Source organism: Loxodonta africana, chromosome 27, assembly GCF_030014295.1.
Source record: "Loxodonta africana isolate mLoxAfr1 chromosome 27, mLoxAfr1.hap2, whole genome shotgun sequence".
In the NCBI taxonomy this organism is placed as follows: domain Eukaryota; kingdom Metazoa; phylum Chordata; class Mammalia; order Proboscidea; family Elephantidae; genus Loxodonta; species Loxodonta africana.
Genome location: NC_087368.1, coordinates 2,634,920 through 2,653,377, shown reverse-complemented (window position 1 = coordinate 2,653,377; position 18,458 = coordinate 2,634,920). Strand labels below are relative to the sequence as shown.

At 44.8% G+C, this 18,458-nt stretch overlaps 1 pseudogene; it reads left to right on the top strand.

Moving 5' to 3' along the window:
* Positions 1–15,474: 15,474 nt before the first annotated feature.
* On the top strand, positions 15,475–16,549 carry LOC135228716 (cellular tumor antigen p53-like; annotated as a pseudogene).
* Positions 16,550–18,458: the final 1,909 nt, after the last annotated feature.

Genomic DNA, 18,458 nt, shown 5'->3' with positions numbered 1-18,458 from the left:
AGAAAGAAAGGGAGGCTGCAGTCAGCCTGGGGACAGCCTTTATACCCAGTTATGAAGCACTTTGTCTTACAGCCCACTGCGAACCACAAAACTCTGGAAATAAAGGACTGACATAAGAGAAAATGCAAAAGATTAAAGGACCTAAACAAGGTAACAGCATTCATGGAAGAAGAGAAAAGATAAAGGGGTATTTGGAGATACCCTAGAAGGGAGAAAAAGTTAAAATCCAGGACTGTAAAAATGGGATTTCGGCCTCTTTTCTAAATTGGGGTCTCTAAATATTTCCTGGAAACCCTGATGGTGTAGTGTTTAAGGCTACGGATACTAACCAAAAGTTCGGCAGTTTGAATCTACTAGGTGCTCCTTGGAACCCCTATAGGGCAGTTCTACTCTGTCCTATAGGGTTGCCATGAGTTGGAACTGACTCGGCAACAGGTTTTAAATAATGTCCTGACCTTTAATATTTGGTAAATATTTTATTACTGTCCAAAATTAAAAGTTCAAAAGTGATCGATAATGGTGCCCTACAGCCACCAATGACGGCCCTGACGGAACAAAACGGAGAGTCCCTGAAGGAGGAGAAAAGTGGGGTGTAGATCTGAAACTCTCATAAAAAGGCCAGAATTAATGGTCTGACTGAGACTAGAGAAACCCCAGAAGACATGGCCCTCAGATTCTCTGTTAACCTAGAACTAAAACCATTCCCAAAGCCAAGTCTTCAGACAAAGAACAGGCTGGACTATAAGACATAAAATGATACTCGTGAAGACTGTGCTTCTTAGTTCAAGTAGATACACGAGACTAAATGGGAAATTCCTGTCTGCAGGTGGGATGAGAAGGCAGAAAGGGACAGAACTGGTAGAATGGACACATGAAATCTGGGGTGGAAAAGAGGAATGTATGATCACATTTTAAGGATAGCACCTAGGGTCACATAACAATATGTGCATAATTTTGGTACGAGAAAATACCTTCAGGTGAAAATTTTCACCTAAAGCACAAAAAAAAAAAAAAAAATGAGAAGGGAAAAATAAAAGTGATCAATAAATGTTCTTTCTCATGGAACAGGGAAAGCTATTGATAGCTAGGAGAACCATCCTCCCCCTTGCCTGCTTTCTTCCTTGTTTCTGATGCCCCCTCGAAGGAGTTGGGTGCTAGGAATGGGTCACATTTAAAAACATTAAATCAGCCACAGCTTTACTTGTTTGGAAGTCCAAGGCAACAGCCAATGATGGGCTCAGGAGAGAGAGCACCAAGAGGCACTGCCCCTTCCTAGGCCTCGTAGGAAGGGTGGGGTGGCTCACCAGGTGGGGGGTTCTCAGTCACAGGTCCTCAATCAAGCATTTGCACCCACAGGCCTTCCCCTGGTGCACATTTATCCCTCAGGGGTCTCACAGGGAGAGGCCTGTGGCAGGACAGGATTCAAGGATCCAAGATTCTAGGCTCTCAGCCATCTTTCAGAATCTCTCAGGATCTCTTTACATCCTGGAGGGAGCAGATGTCTTTACCATTCCTACAGAATCTTCACTGAGGGTTACTGCAAGTTAATTCCTGATCCTACGGGAACAATGATAATTTTGTTTTATTTTTGTCAAAAATAAAAATTATGTATCCACAGATTCGAGCTGCTTTATTTTTATCTAGTTTAGCCTGCAAGATTAATGCTCAGTTAAAAGTAAAGGTTTTAATCTTCTGGCAACACGTGATCATCTATATATCAATCTTCCCATTCAAAAGGAATAAATCAAAATGAACTATATATAATTCTGTACTTTTTTCTCTTCTCATTTTTTTTTTCTTTTAATTCCATAGAGGGTGTAGGAATCTTCAAGAAGAGAAAGACGAGCAACTGGAGCAAATGCTTCCTCTCTGTTCTTTTCACTTTGGTAGTCAGCAGCTGGGTGAGAAAGCTGACCCCGGCCACCCCTGGGTAACAAACCACACTTTCTCCTCACCCACCAGCTGGAGAAGCTCTGCTGCACCCCTTCTCTGCTGACTCCCAATCGACAAAGCTCCATCCCTCTAAGGAAACGCCGACTGATTCTCTGTTAGTGCCACGGGGATCCAGCTACTCGGTGAGAAAATTCAGTGTTAGAGCCTTAAATGAATTCGTCGACATCATGAACTCTTTGTGCTGCCACAGATCACCCCGCTCACAGCTGTGCCCGTCCCAATGGAACCTGGACGGTTGTTCTTACCCTGACACAGAATCAGGAATCAGGACAGAGCCTTCTGTGACATTACAATGCATTCCCTTGTAAAGTCACACTCATTTGTTCACATGAATAAAACCCACTATAAAAAAATTTAAACTACACTTTCTAAGACAGTAATCCCCAAAATGACAACATTTATACGGAATTTATTTTTAGACTAATAAGCCAAGTTATTTTCTTTGTCAGAACTGGAATCTTACAAACCCAGCTGTTGAACAACACTTGTCAGAGGTGTCAAATCATCTTTCACCATTTAGACAGTCACCTAGCCATTATTCTCATGGGATACATAAGTGGCCGAGAGAATCATACTTGACAGATGGAAAAAACAGGCTATCCATATGGAAAATACAACTCCCCATTTCCCAATCATCCAGTCTAGCAATTTCCCTACTGTTCTATACTGAGATGCAGCCCATCGTCTCAATTAAAACAAAGGATTTATGCTTTTCCCCAATTGCTACTGAACATGAGAGCACGTAAGTTTTGTGAATCATCTTCCAATTCTCTACGCTGCACATAACCCACAAATGCTATTTATATTGATTCCAGAAGTTAACAATTCAGGGTCTCTATGCCAGAGAGAGAAGTCCCTGAGTGGCACAAATGCTGATGCACTTGATTACTAGCTGATAGGTTGGAAGTTTGAACCCATCCAGAGGCGCCTTGGAAGACAGGCCTGGTGATCTACTTCTAAAAGGTCACAGCCTTGAAAACCCTACGGAGCATTTCTACGCTGCACGCACGCTCTTGCTATGAGTCAGAATCGACTTGACGGTGACCAACAACAGCAACATACTAAAGATGGAGTCCCTGGGTGGTGTAAATGGTTAAGCACTTGACTACTAACCAAAGGGTGGTAGTTCGAAGCCACCCTGAGGCTCCCTGGAAGAAAGGCCTGCTGATCTGTTTCTGAAAGCTCACGGCATTGAAAACCCTATGGAACAGGTCTACTCTGCACACATGGTGTCACCATGAGTCAGAAATGATGCAAGGGCAACTGGTTTATTTTATCAGTCTATCCTACCACTGCTCTCTCTTCTAGGAAAACTGCCATGGCCACAGCCGTTACTGAAGCAAGTAGCCCTAGGCCACAAATGTTTGGACCACGTCATGGATTGAATTATGTCCCCCCCCACCACCAAAATGTGTGTATCAATTTGGCTGGGCCATGATTTCCAATATTGTGTGGTTTCCTCCACTGTATGATGGTAATTTTATGTTAAAGAGGATTAGCTGGGATTGTAACACCCTTACTAAGGTCACATCACTGATTGAATGTAAAGGGAGTTTCCCTGGGGTGTGGCCTACACCACATTCATCTTTCACAAGATAAAAGGAAAGGGAAACTAGCAGAGAGGGGGACCTCATACCACCAAGAAAGAAACACTAGGAGCAAAGCCTGTCCTTTGGACCTGAGGTCCCTGCACCTGAGAAGCTCCTCCACCAGAGGAAGATTGAGAGCAAGGGCCTTCCTCTAGAGCCGACAGAGAAAGAAAGCCTTCCCTTGGAGCTGACGCCCTGAATTTGGACTTCTAGCCTACCAGGTTGTCAGAAAATAAATTTCCCTTTGTTAAAGCCATTCACTTGTGGTACTTCTGTTGTAGCAGCACTAGATGACTAAGACAGACCAGGAGAAGGTATCAGCATCCATAAGATTGCCTGGTTTAAGAGCTTAGGCCAAAAGGGATGATAGCTACTACAGAACCTATCCTGGCCTATTCTTTTCTTGGACTTTGGTCCATACACAGACCATCAGTAGGTAGTAGGAGCAAGAATGGCGGGCAAGAGCAGAAAAACCCCAGAAGAGAAACCTAAATGGAAACGCCATGTCATGTAAATGGCTAAGAAGTAGAGTACGAATGAGCAACGAGTGTTAGTGCAGACACACCCTGGAGTGGCACCAGACCAGGAACTATCTCCCTGCTCATGAGTTAGGTCCCTCCTTGGCAGTAACAGAGGCCTCTGTTGATTTTGAGCCTCTCGGTCCAAGTCTTGCAGTAGCAGAACGCAATCCTTCTAGTCTAATAGAACAAAATCAGCTCCCAGCATCACTTCTAGCACTGCGACAAGCAGCTCTTTGGAGCCAGGTCATGTCAAAAATTAATGATCCAGCCCCTCGGAGCACCTGCACCTTCACCAACTCTAATCACTTCTCCCTCCCAAAAAAGACACCAAGCTCATCTCTTTAACAACCAGTAATTCTCAATCACAGGCATTTGGAAATGTGTACTGCAGGTGGGGTGGATATCTTTGGTTGACACAATGACTTGGTTAGGTTGGAGTAACATGGGCATCAAGTGACCAGGGATGCTAAATGTCCGAAATGGGCAGGACAGTTCCACATAATGATAAATCACGCCAATACACCCTCCTTGAGAAATACTGGGCCCCCTCCAACATTCTGGGCAGAAAAAAGAGGGTAAGAAAGGCAAATTACAGACAGAAGAGCAGAAAGAGAATAAGCAACATCCTCCCTCAGAAGCGAACCAGTCAAGTTAAGGTTGTCCAAAGGTCAATGTGATCCCCTATGCACCTCCTTCCCTCACCTCCAGCAATAATGATAAAGGCACACAAAGTTCTTACTCTCACACCCCCTCCCATGGGCCCAGTTAGCTTTCAATTTCATCTTTTAAACACTGCATTTCCACATCTTTTCATTTGTTCTAATTAGGAGAATTTCTTAGCAACTAAATAATTATTGCTATTGTTGATAACTGCAATGCCAAAACCAAACTCACTGCGATCGAGTCGATTCCAACTCAGAGCAACCTGACAGGACAGAGTAGACTGCCACATAGGCTTTCCAAGGCTGTCATCTTTAGGGAAGCAGACTGCCCCATCTTTCTCCGTGTGAGCAACTGGTGGGTTCCAACCGTGACCTTTCGGTTAGCAGCTGAGCACTTAAACACTACATCACCAGAGCTGCTTGATAATAGCAATAGAATATCAACTGAAAATTTCTCCATGGTGCTAAAGGACTTAATTACTAAATCTGTGGTATAATACATCCGTTGAAATTTCACTTTAGAGATTAATTCTTCAGAGGATAACTCTTCACAGATTAAGTTTATAAATTAATATCCTCTTGCGAAACAGTTTTTTGAGCCACGCTGGGGAAACAGAAGCCGTCAAATTCTCTTGCCACCTCTTTCAGATTCTTTATAAAGCTCTAGGCAGTATTCAAAGAGACGTTCTGCACAAACAAGCTTTACCACCGCTGGTCAGGGCATGGGGAGACCAAATGGAAAGAGACAGCTTAGCAGATTAAAGAGCAAATGTTTTAGAAGCAGTGCACTCAGTTATTTGGGACAGAGACACACAGCACTTTCTATACCAGGCAGATGTCAGCACAAGATACAAAGTTCACCAAGATACAACTACAAAGTGAAAGTCTCCCCAGGGTACAGAAGTCCGATACTCAATTCTGCTTTAAAGGAGTTGAGGTCTTGACTTAACTAGAACACACCATCCTCCAACTGGGGGTTTCCAGCCTGTATGAGTCAAACAGGGGTCATTACAGGCTGAAACAGTGCTGTCCAATAGAACTTTCTGTGATGATGAACATGCTCTACATCTCTGCTCTCTAATAAGGCAGCGCCAAGCACATGTGGCTCCTGAGCACTTGAAAGGTGGCTAGTTCAACTGAATAAGTTTTCTTGATTGTATTTAGTCGTGTTAGTTTAAATATAAATAGCCACATGTGGCTTGTGGCTAGTGTACTAGACAGCATAGTTAAAGGCTTACACCATGGACCAGGAAAATAATCCAAAAGTTTGTGAGAAGACAATCTTACTCATCTTCTGACTACCTGATAAAACACTTCCTTAACCCTTTCCCCTCCATACACACAGACACTACGCATAAGATTTCACCATATCACGCATCACAAGAGCAGCACTCTCAAATTTTAGCATACGTCAGAATCACGGAGGGCTTGTTAAAACACAGATTATTGAGCTCCAACCCCAAGTTTCTGATTCAGGAGGTCTGGGTTGAGCCCCAAACATTTACATCTCTAACAAGTTCCCAAGTAATGCTGATGCTGCTAGGACCACACTCTGAGTAGCACTAGAATGAAAACTTCAACTATTCAAACACCAACTCTCATGGATTGAGTTGTGTCCCCCCTAAAATGTTTGTCAACCTGGCTAGGCCATGATTCCCAGGATTGTATGACTATCCAACACTCTCTCATCTGATGGAATTTCCCATGGGTTGCAAACCCTACCTCTAGGATGTAAATGAGGTGGGATTAGGGGCAGTCATGTTAATGAGGCAAGACTCAATGTACAAAAATAGTCTCTATTTTAAATCAATCTCTTTCAAGATATAAAAGAGAGAAGTGAATACAGAGACCTCCTACCACCAAGAATGCACAACCACAAGGGGGGCGCTTCCTTTGGATCCAAGGCCCCTGCACTGAGAAGTTCCTAGGATGGGAAGATTGATGACAAGGACCTTCCCTCAGAGCTCACACAGAGAAAAAGCCTTCCCCTGGAGCTAGCGTCATGAATTTGGACTTCTAGACGCCTAAACTGTGAGAGAACAAATTTCTCTTTGTTAAAGCCATCCACTTGTGGCATTTCTGTTACAGCAGCACTAGATGACTAAGACACGAACCTATCTAGCAAAATACTTTCTCTCACTGTCCCCTTTCTGCTACACAGAAGTGCCCTTTCTTCTAGTAAAAACTTAACACCGAGTAGTATAAATGCAGCGTAGAGAGAATATAAATAAACAAGGCTACCTGTCTAAGACGGCTTCTCCACGTAGTAGATCAAAGATCTGTCCACATTTGTCATAAACTCTGTAAGTGTGTCTAATGCTACAGAGACCAGAAGCACAGTAAGGGTGAATGCAAGCCCGCCAGGATAGTTTATGTCTAATCCCCACACTGACCCTGCCTTAGAGTCGAGTTGGTGCTTTCTATCAAAATAATGCAGATCACTCGGGTCTGGATCAGGATTACAGCCTTTTTCACCTTTCCAACACATACTTCTGAAGAGTAACAAAAGAACACACATATCATAGTAAAGCGTTTATCAAAAGCATATGTGAAGACATCTTTTTTCCATATTCCAAAAGAGAGGAGACAGAAATGTAAAGGCTCTAGAACAAAGAGACTTCTCCAAACAGTCTCTGGTCTTCCTCAATTACCTGCAAAAACTCTTCTGTATCAGCAGTCATTTGAAAATATATTTTGATTTGGGGGTTACTTCTCTGTGTCCTCTGGTCTACTTATGTATGCCTCACTTTCACACTACAAGATCGCCCCATCGAGTGCACTTTCTTGGCTGCTCTTCTGAGCAGCCTCCTTCCTGCCTTCTCCACCCTCCCCTTCCTTTCCTCTCCAAAACAAGGCCTTCATCCAGAATACACTGTCACAATAAACTAGGACAGGATGTCTTCAAGCAAACTCAGATGCCCGTACTCTTCACCATTTCCCACACCACTGAGCCTTCACCCTTCTCCGAATTCCCACTGCCCCTCACTTACTGCCATCACAAAGATTAAGAGTGATCTTTGGGCCCTGGAAATGTGGGGGGCAGGCAGGTATTGTTTCCGAGCACTTAGAGAACCCCCTAGTTGCCACACAGTACTATGCACATTACTTCCTTAGACTGTGTCTACACGTCGGGAAACTGAGGCATGATGAGGTTAAATCATTAAAATACACTCCCAGAGAAACTCAGAGCAAGATTAAATTCCTGTATCTCCCACTGTAGTCACTCAACTGGGGCTCTTTTGGTGCCCCTGCCCCCTTCCTGTAGACACCTGGCATGTCTGGAGACATTTTTGATTGTCACGATTGGGGAAGGGGGCAGTGCTACTGGCATCCAGTGGGCAGAGGCCAGTGATGCTGCTAAACATCCTCCAACAACCGCCCCCCACCCCCCTACAAGAACTGTCTGGACCAAAATGTCAACCGCATTGAGGCTGAGAAACTCTGGTCTACTGGTATCTCTAGGATTACGTTCTTTGGCCCCTAACTGATAGTTAAAGAATGGCTTACTCTACAATTTTATCATTGTACAGCATTTACACATGCCGGTCTACTGCTATTTCTGACATGCTATGCTTTTTAGTTACTGTTCAAACAGAGGATACAGGGAGTCATAGAGGGAAACGAGTAGAGCTCACAAAGCCCAACTCTCTTCTTTTACTCAGAAAACCTGGCAGGACCAGCTCCTTTCCTTAGCAACCTCCATCCCCTGAGCTGTGGTCTGCCTGTGCCTGGCTGCTCACCTGGAGTCTTCGGTTGATGACATGCTCTTGCAGCTGCGTTTTTTCTGCTTTACTCATCCCCACACACATGCGTCACTCCAGAGCAGTAATGATGTATGTTGATGGGAATCTCCAGAGATCTACACCCCCTAGTTGTGTGTTTTGCTCAGTAAATTACATTCATTACCGAGCCATGTGAGGCATCTAAGGACATCAGCCTTTCTGGTCGCCCTCTGTCTGAGGCTGGCAATGGGACATTATCTACTAAGGGCTCCAAAGTACTAAAGGAAGCTTAAGACAACACTCCAAACAGTTTTTAAGCTGAATACAACTTTTCTTTTTTAATTTTTCACTTTCTGTCCCTCTTTCCAAACTACGCTTGGCTCTGCCTAGATTTTATTAGTTGTAAATTTCTCTTCAAGGAGTCTGATGAGTTCAAGCTACAGAAGCTGGAGAGCTCAGAAAGAGATGTGGTATCTTTTCTACCCCTTCTTCCCAGACTTCCACCTGGACTCTCAGAAGGGTACACCAAACAGTGACTTTCTCCTTCTGGACTCAGAAATCTTCAGCACAAATGAGAGTTCAAAGCCAGCCTTGGTCATAATTAATGTTCCCAATGCCAATGCCTGATTCACTGTTGTTAGGTGCCATCAGATTCCCAGGTCTTTCTCCCATGGAGCCACTGGGAAGGTTCGAATTGCCAACCTTATCGTTAGCAGCCAACTGCTTAACAATTATGTCACCAGGGCTCCCTACCTGAATCACTAGGAACTGTAAAGAGATGAATAAATGGACATGTGACCACCACTGACGAAGGATAAAGCGGAACTGGCAGAACCATGTGCTTTGCTAATGCTATTATCTACCAAACCTGGAATCCTCAACTCTCTGGCAAGCTGTTTCTTTTCTAGAAAAAGTAACTAACGAAAGAATAGTTAAGGAAAGTGATCCACGGAGAAGGAGGATGGTGGTTGAGGGAATGTGAGCTTGCAGAGCTAACAACCTGATAGGGTAAAGGAAAAGGGCAATCAGACCTGGTTCCATTCTGGACAACACACCTCAGGAAGGCCCAACAACCCTTCCCGGGTCCTAGAAAAATCACATCTCATACAAAGAAGTCCCTAATAATGCCTGAGATATTTCAATGCACATAATGAATTCCATCCTATCACCCAAAACCTAATGGTTTTCTCTTCACAATTACTGACTAGCATGGTGTCTATGAGTTGAATCAATAGATGCTTTGGGAACTTTTCACAGGCAGGGCATCCCGTTGCAGTAACTTCGAGAGGCTGGAGACACAATAGTCCCTATGACTTGGCAAAGTCAGAGTAACAATGGCAGCCACTGCCCCTGCCTTACCCTGGAGTAGGGAGTGTGGCAGCCTTCAAACACACGTCTTCACAACTCATCAGCTCTGCTGCTTTTCACCACACACTCACTTCTGCATGCTGGACCACGATCGATCAATCACCAACTGCCAGAGACAAAAAAAAATGAATGAATGCATTAGGCCAAAAGACCCACGGCTTCAAGTACTAGGTCACTGCTCGAATGTATTTGTTAGAGCTGGCTAAGCACTTAAGAAATAGACCCAAACAAATATAATGTCTCAAGCTCTATAAAAGTTTACTTCTGGCTCCTGTACACATACCGGACAGGTGACAGACCCGTCACTGTGGTGGGCTTTCTCAATGCAGTGATCCAGGTACCCAGGCTGATAACAGTCTTGCCATCTCTAAACAATTTCTAAGGTTGCTCTGGGGTAAGGCGGGGCCAAGATGGCGGAGTAGTTAGATGCTTCCAGCGATCTCTATTACAACAAAGACCAAAAAAAAAAAAAAAAAAAACAAGTGAAACATTTATATATATGAGAAGGTAGGAGCCCTGAACATTACAGGCAAAGTTCAGAAATCGGACTGAGCTGAGCGGCAGGGGGAGGGAGAGATGGTTCAGAAGCGGCAAGGAGTTGCCAGACCTGACTCGGCAGGAACCAGCGCCACTCAGACACAATTCCCCAGAACAACCACAGCAGAGCTGGCGGTAATGTACGGGATGCGGGTTCCTCAGGGAGAGACAGCGGGCCGCACAGTCTACTCACATCTCCCCAACCAGAGAAGAACAGCACTCTTGGCAAAAGCTAAGTACTTGCACTTATTTTACCACACCGCCAGCCCCCAAGCCGGCTTCAGTGGCTGTCGATTTCCCTGGGCCTGAGACAGGTCCTGCTGCGTACTCTGAGCCATTCCCCTGGCCTTGGGAGAAAAGATAATGTGCCAGCTCAGGACAGAAGCAGGTCCTGTTCAGGCAGACTTTGAATACCTTTAACCCCTGCAGGGACCTGTGTGGGCCCATTTCAGATTAGGCCCTTGTTGGTAGACTGCAAATGTACCTGCTCGAAATGTGATTTCAACTGTTTCAGCTGTGTGGTGGGGAGGTAGGTTTTTGATGTTTGACACTGCTTTGCCTATTAAACAGGGTGTTCACCTACCCACATCAGGGGCCTGAGGACTGGTGGCTCCACCCACATCACCTAGCCACCCACAACAGGGGTCCAACTGGTGTCTACCAGTCCTTACAACTGAAAGCACTGGGTCCCCATGGTCCAGCTGCAGAACTGAACCACCTTTGCGTTCTAGGGAACAGGAACATGCTTTCCTCACAGACACTCAGGGGACAGCTGACAACCACCTGCCTTGTTCAGAGCATGACTCCCTGCTGCAACCAGATGCCTGTGGGTACACCAATCTCCCCTGTGCCTCGAAGACCAAGGATGCCCTGGGGAGTCCTCTCCTTTCAAGCCAGCTAGCAGTGGAAAACACAATGGAGGAGCTTGCATGGGTGTTATTCGGTTTGTCTCTTTTCCCTAGAAATGGATCACAGTACTTCCTACTTCCACTCACATTATGCTGGCTAGAACTCAGCCACTAGTTGCCTAGAACTATCCACATGGACTGCTAGGCAGCCAGAAGTCTCTGTTGTACAAGGCTGACTCCAGCCCAATCAGGAAGAGAGCATTAGGTGTGTTGTTGTTGTTGTTAGGTGCCGTCAATTCTAACTCACAGACACCCTGTGTACAACAGAATGAAACACTGCCTGGTTCTGTGCCATCCTCACAATAGTTGCTATGTTAAAGCCCTCTCTTTCTGTCACTGTGTCAATCCATCTGATTGAGGGTTTTTCTCTTTTTGGGTGACCCTCTATTTTTCCGAGCATGATGTTCTTCACTGCCTGGACCCTCCTGATCACGCGTCCAAAGTATGTGACATGAAGTTTTGCTATCCTCACATCTAACGAGCATCCTGGCTGCATAAGGTTTAGAGCAAGAAATTTTGGAGAAGACACAAGCACAGCAACCTTGACTTAGTTTCTTAACAACTCTGAGTCTTGATTTCCTCATCTGTAAAATACCCCGTCTTCCTCCGAGGGTCACTGTTGTCACTGTTCTTAGGTGTTGGTGAACTGGTTCCAACTCATCGCGACCGTATTAGGAGACTCAGAATGAGACAAAGCAGCAGTTCTCAGACTCCCTGTGCGTGCACATCACCTCAGCATCTTGGTAAAATGTAGATTCTAACTCAGGAGGACATGGTGAGGTCTGAGATTGTGCTTTTCTGGGAAGTTCCCAGGTGATGTCAATGCTGCTGGCCTCAGAGGAACAGAAGAGAGAGTAAAAAGGGATAGTTAGAGAATAGTTTTGTAAACCACAAAGTGATTTGCAGAAATAAAGAAGAATTCTCCTGGTCCTCACTTTAACTGATTATAAATGAATCCCCAACTAGCCAGCAGTTCTACGATGTGTTTAGTATGAGCATTAGATAGAATTTGACAGTCACAGGGTTTGGAGAATAGGAAGAATTTAAGGAGTTACTATCCACCACCACCGCCCCCCCTGCTTATTTTTAAGACAAGGAATCAAATTCAGAGAAATCACTGATGCCCCCAAAATCTCTCAGTAACTTAGTGGTGTGGTAGGATTAGAATGCAAACATTCGACTTTTTTTCTGTCATTAAATAAACTAAATGATAACCTTGCAAAGAAAAGGTACTTTTATGCTTCACTAAAGCTAGAACAAATATGATTCTGGTCCATACCCAAAAAGGTCCCAGAAGGTGAAATTCAACAAGAAAGGCCACCAGGGTACTAAATACAGGCAAGCTGTCACATGGTACACATCAAGGGATTTTTCAGGAAAATGATCTTCAAAATGCAGTGAGCCCTAACAAAGTTACGTCCCATGTATCCAAAATATCATGTAAACGCAAATTTCCTTCTTTTTACTTTCTGGCAAAAATCAGAATTTTGTTCCCAATGTATACAAACTCTAGTCATTCCTATTCAGGGAGAATTAGAAAAAGAGAGAGCTTGGGGTAGCAAACAGAAAAAGGAAATAAATGAGTTCCCTGAAGAACAACAGTGGTTTCTGTGGCGAGCCATGAATACAAAAAAATCTAAAGCTTTTTTCTGTTTTGTATTCCTGGCATGTAAATTATCCTGCATCTGAGATGATGGTGGGTCCTAGGTGCTTAGAGAAGAACATGAGATGTAGGATCACTGACGTGAAAGACAAGAGTCGAAAACTCCCAAGTCATAAATCAGAAAGGCACAGAATATCTGGAAACCAAATCGCAGTTGTCATCTCCAACAAAGCAAAGTGAATTTGAACGTGTCTTGGTGAAATTAGGTAGTAGTACAACTGGGCCAATGAGCAACATCATGATAAAAGGAGAAAAGATTGAAGTTGTCAAGGATTTCATTTTACTTGGATCCACAATCAACAGCCATGGAAGCAGCAGTCAAGAAATCAAAAGACGCATTGCACTGGGTAAGTCTGCTGCAAAGGACGTCTTCAAAGTGTTGAAGAGCAAAGATGTCACCCTTGAAGACTAAGGTGCGTCTGACCCAAGCCATGGTATTTTCCATCACATCATCTGCATGTGAAAGCTGGACAATGAATAAGACCAAAGAAGAACTGACGCCTTTGAACGGTGGTGTTGGCGAAGAATATTGAATATACCATGGACCGCCAAAAGAATGAACAAATCTGTCTTAGAAGAAGTACAGCCAGAATGCACCTTAGAAGCAAGGATGGCGAGACTGCGTCTCACATACTTTGGAGATGTTGTCAGGAGGGATCAGTCCCTAGAGAAGGACATCATGCTTAAAGAGTACAGGGTCAGCAGAAAAGAGGAAGAACCTCAACGAGGTGGACTGACACAATGGCTGAAACAATGAGCTCAAACATAACAACGATTGTAAGGATGGCTAAGGACCGGGCAGTGTTTCGTTCTGTTGTGCACAGGGTCGCTATGAGTCAGAACTAACTTGACAGCACCTAACAACAACAACTTATTGAGCAAGGAATGGTAAATGAAAATCAATACTTGCATGAAAAAAGCCAAACTCATTGCCGTCAAGTCGATTCTGACTCATAGCGACCCTACAGGACAGAGTAGAACCGCCCCATTAAGTTTCCAAGGAGTGCATGGCGGATTCAAACTGCCAACCTCTTGGTTAGCAGCTGTAGCACTTAACCACTATACAACCAGGGTTTCCAATACTTGCATATTCATTATTAATTTAAGATGAGTAAATATGAGTATCTTCATTTAGCGAGCAATTTTAAGTATTTTTAATAAAGATTAAAATACTACTAGGAATTTCCATACCCCACCTCACAACCCTCTTCCACCAGAAGGCCTTTGACTCCTCAATCAAGAATTCTCCCATCCCGGGGGTTTTCCAGAATCTACTGCAGACTGGAGCGTTATTAGTCTTCTTTGTACCGTGGGCTTCTCTGGCAGTCTGTTGAAGCCAAGGGCTCCCTCCTCAGAACGATGTGTTAAACGCAGGATAAAACACATAGCATTAAAAAGGAAGTCATGTGGAGAAATTAGAATCCTGGTGCATTGCTGGTGGGACTGTAAAACGGCGGTCACTGTGGAAAACAGTTTGGCAGTTTCTCAAAACGTTCAACATAGAATTACCATAAAAAAAAAAAAAACTTTTTTCTTTTTTTTTTTTTATATGACCCAGCAATTCCACTCCTAGGTATATACCCAAAATATCTGAAAGCAGGCACTCAAACAGATACTTGCAGACAAATTTTCAAGGCAGCATTATTCACAACAGCCAAAAGACAGAAACAACCCAAATGTCCACCAACGGATGATAAACAGAACCTGGAACATACACACGATGGACTATTATTATTCGGCCGTTAGGAAAAATGACGTTCAGATACATGCTACCACATGGATGACCCCTGACAATATCAGCCCTTAGGGAGTTCATGAACTTCAATTTAAGAACAAGTGATTGGGAAGGGCTCTTCTGGGATGGTCAAAGTTTTTTCTTACAGGAAACAGACGGTGTGCAGAAAAGTTTTAAAAACCCAAAGATGCACAGAAAAATCCTGCTCGGGATCAGTCAGGGAAGAAAAGAATGAGCTGCAAAGAGAAGTCTAACCTTGACTTTCTCCCCAAACCCAACACTATTCATGACGTGCCTTTAAAATCCTACATTAAGGAATTACCCAGAGAATTTGCTTGGCCCCAGCCCTGCAGACAAAGCATGTTTTATGTCCTGATGGCAAGTGAAGGGAGGCAGCACTGGGAACTGGAAGATCCAGATGAGATCCAAGCTTCAGTCTTAGTCCCCTTGTTTTCTGCCACTAACTAGCCCTGTTAGCTTGGTCAGGTCACCTAGTTTCTGAATTGAAACTTCCTGTCTATAAAAAGAAAAGTTTGAATTAAACCATCTCTGGAATTCTTTCTAGCTATGACTTTGTGATACTAAGATAATGCATAACTATCTGGGAAGAAATGTTAACGAGTCAAAAGCCCGAAGCCACCATCCTGGGCACAGCTAGCTGCTGGGCTCTGGGGGCACCTTCTTTCTGGACTTGGAGAGTCCTTCCCAAGAAGGTTACACACTTCCCTGAGGTTCCATAGCCAGACTGCCTTCCCTGGAGCTGCAGTGGAGGAGCCTCAGTCAGATCTCAGCACTGAGCTCCCTCTGAGTCAAGGGATGTTTTCATACTTGGGGAAACTCCTTCCTGAGAAGCTGGTTCTGTCCCTCTCACTGTCCCCAGCAGCAGAGGCAGTAGACGATCTGCTACTCCCAGAAGATGCTGCAGACTGGCTAGAAAGCCAAGCTGGGGCTCAAGGAGTATCAGAAGCCCCTACACTAGCCACCTCCTGGACGCTGTCATCCTCTGTCCCTTCTCAGAAGACCTACCCAGCACCTATCGTTTCTGTCTGGGCTTCTTGCATTCTGGGACAGCTAAGTTCGTCACCTACACGTACTCCCCTGAACTTAACATGCTGTTTTGCCAGCTGGCAAAGGCCTGTCCAGCGCAGCTGTGGGTCACCCTCAACACCCCCGCCCAGCACCTGTGTTCACACCATGGCCATCTACCAGACGTCAGCATATGATGGAGGTCGTGAAGCACTGCCCCCACCTTGAGTGCCGCTGTGACTATAGCGATTGCTTGGACCCTCCTCAGCACCTCATCCAGTGGGAGGAAACCTGCATGCTGAGTATTTGGAGGACACCATCACTCTATGACATAGTGTGGGGTGCCCTAGGAGCCACCAGAGGTCGGTTCTGACTACCACCATCCACTTCAACTTCATGTGTAACAGCTCCTGCATGGGGGGCAGGAAGCCATCCTCACCATCATCACACTGGAAGACTCCAATGGTAATCCGCTGGGACACAACAGTTTCGAGGTGCATATTTGTACTTGTCCTGGGAGACACAGATGTACAGAGGAAGACAATTTCCATAAGAAGTGGGAGCCTTGCCCTGAGCCAGGCTCGGGGAGGATCACTAAGGAACACTGCCCACCAGCACCAGCTCCTCTACCAAGCCAAAGAAGAAGCCACTGGATGAAAAATACTTCACTCTTCAGATCCATGGCCATGAATGCTTCAAGATGTTCCTAAAGCTCAACGAGGCCTTGGAGCTCAAGGATGCCCAGGCTGGGAAGCAGCCAGAGGGGAGCAGGGCTCAATCCAGCCTTCCCAAGTCTAAGAAAAGGCAATCTACCTCCCGCCATAAAAAACTTATGTTCAAGAGAGAGCAGCCTGACTCAGACTGATGTCCTTCACTTCCTGTCCCCCATTTACACACCCTGCCCCTGCCTTCCTTCCCTACCATTTTGAAATTCACATGCTTGAACCCCTGCTTCATACAGGTGTGCCTCCAAAACACTCAGGAACTTTTCACTTACCTTGGTCTGGGCCTCCACTAAAGATGTTGGCCTACACTGGTGTTTTGGGGGGCATGAGGGCAGCTGGGACAATGCAGCTTAGATTTTAAGGTTTTTACTATAAAAAATGCTTGGGAGAGAGAGGATAGCATTCCTGCATGTAAGAATTAGATTTTAAAACCAGTCATAGAACTGGCCATACCTGGGTTGGAAGCCTAGGTCACCAGCAGACTAGCCAGGGAAACTATCTCAAGGTGTTTCCCTCCTCCTGACAGCAATGTGCACATCTGTGAAATGCTGACACCCACCACCTACCTCGTGGGGTTTGACATGAGGTTAATGAAATGATGTGTGTAGGACTCAAAGATCCCAGAGGGCCAGAAGTCACCAGGCTGCTGGCCTTAAAACCTTCTTAGATCATATGGCATCTGGGACTGGGCCTCTGGGGAGTGCTGGTCCCTGTCCCTGTTGGTTGATGGATTGACTGGGCAGCTGGTTAAGGGGAGGGAGTTCCCAAGTCCCTTTTCTACTGGCCTAGCCACGTCCTGTCTAGCCTCCAGGTAAACCTCAGCACCTACAAGGAAACCTTGCCCCATCCCACTCCCTGGAGGATTACAGCTTTTACGTGGGATCTGTACCCACCACCACGTCTTACTGCCCCCAGATGCTCAGAGTCTAATTTCTTTGCACTCTGGAAGGCACAATTGCGTTCTTCGCCTGTATCCCTTCTCCTCGCCCCTTTTTATATCTGTTTCTTATTTTACAATAAAACTTTGCTATCAAAATAAATATTAGTGAGACTTTAAATTTCTTCTCACCCTATGTCATGGATTGTATTATGTCCCCCCAAAATGTGTGTAACAACTTGGTTAGGCCAGGATTCCCAGGGTTCTGTGACTGTTCTCCATTTTGTGATTGTAATTTTATGTTAAAGACGGGTAGGGTGGGATGGTAACACCCTTACCAGGTCACCTCCCTGAACCAATGTAAAGGGAGTTTCGCTGGGATGTGGCCTGCACCACCTTTTATGTCTCAAGAAATAAAAAGGAAAGGGAAGGAAGCAGAGAGTTGGGGACCTCATACCACCATACCTCATACCGACAGAAAAAGAAAGCATTCCCCTAAAACCAACGCCCCAAGTTTGGACTTCTAGCCTACTGGACTGAGAGAGAGAATAAACTTCTCTTTCTTAAAGCCATCCACTTGTGGTATTTGTTATAGCAGCACTAGATGACTAAGACTCCCTACACTCACAGTAAGAAAATGAATTCTAAATGAGAATTTTCCAGAGGCTTCAGAAATACCTACGCAAATCACCTAGTCAGACAATTTCAGACTTGGAAGGAATCTTAAGCAACACCTGCCACTTCACCAATCACAGTGAACAGGTGAGAAAACTGAGGTTCAAAAAGCGAAGAGAGTTGGGGTCACATAAAGAGGCAATGTTAACAAGCTGTTGTGACTATTGCTATTTAGTACTAGCAGGATTTTTTCCTCCAACAATTTTTACATGTACAATTCAGTGACATTGATTACATTGAAAATGTTGTACACCCATTACCATTATCCTTTTCCAAATTATCCCACCACCATTAACAGGAACTCAGTGGCCCCTAAGCACTGACTTCCCATTTACTCTTCCCTCCCACCTCGGCAATCACTAATAAGCTCTGGTCTCTATAAAGATCTGCCTATTTCATGTAAGAAGGATCAAACAGTATCTTTCCGTGACTGACTTATTTTGCTCAACATAACGTTTTCCAGGTTCATCCACCTTATAGCATGTATCAGGATTTCA